Here is an 800-nt window from a genome sequence, read left to right on the forward strand (position 1 = left end):
AAAACTTTTCCCGCGGCTAAAAAACTATGAGGTCATTCAGCGCTGAAACTAAAAAACTACGAGGTCATTCAGCGCTGAAACTAAAAAACTATGAGGTCATTCAGCGCTGAAACTAAAAAACTACGAGGTCATTCAGCGCTGAAACTAAAAAACTATGAGGTCATTCAGCGCTGAAACTAAAAACTATGGAGTCTACGAGGTCATTCAGCGCTGAAACTAAAAACTATCATTCAGAGGTCATTCATTCAGCTGAAACTAAAAACTACGCTGAAACTAAAAAAAATAGAGGTTATTCAGCGCTGAAACTAAAAACTATGAGGTCATTCAGCGCTGAAACTAAAAAACTATGAGGTCATTCAGCGCTGAAACTAAAAAACTACAAGGTCATTCAGCGCTGAAACTAAAAAACTATGAGGTCTTCAGCGCTGAAACTAAAATACTACGAGGTCATTCAGCGCTGAAACTAAAAAACTATGAGGTCATTCAGCGCTGAAACTAAAAAACTACGAGGTCATTCAGCGCTGAAACTAAAAAACTATGAGGTCGATTCAGCGCTGAAACTAAATAGCTATGAGGTGATTCAGCGCTGAAACGGAAACTGACAGCAAAAAGGTTTGAAAGACCACGTAACAGGAGGAAAACCTCGCAACTGCGCTATGAAACAATTGTTAGGAGAGGGTGGAAAGCAAGATGAGAGGAAGATAATATGAACGGAGGTACAGTAAAAGGGATGAAAGAGGTTGCAGTTAGCGGCCGAAGGGACGCTGCAAAGAACCTTAAGTAATGCCTACAGTGCACTA

This window comes from Macrobrachium rosenbergii, chromosome 7, assembly GCF_040412425.1.
Source record: "Macrobrachium rosenbergii isolate ZJJX-2024 chromosome 7, ASM4041242v1, whole genome shotgun sequence".
Classification (NCBI taxonomy): Eukaryota; Metazoa; Arthropoda; class Malacostraca; order Decapoda; family Palaemonidae; genus Macrobrachium; species Macrobrachium rosenbergii.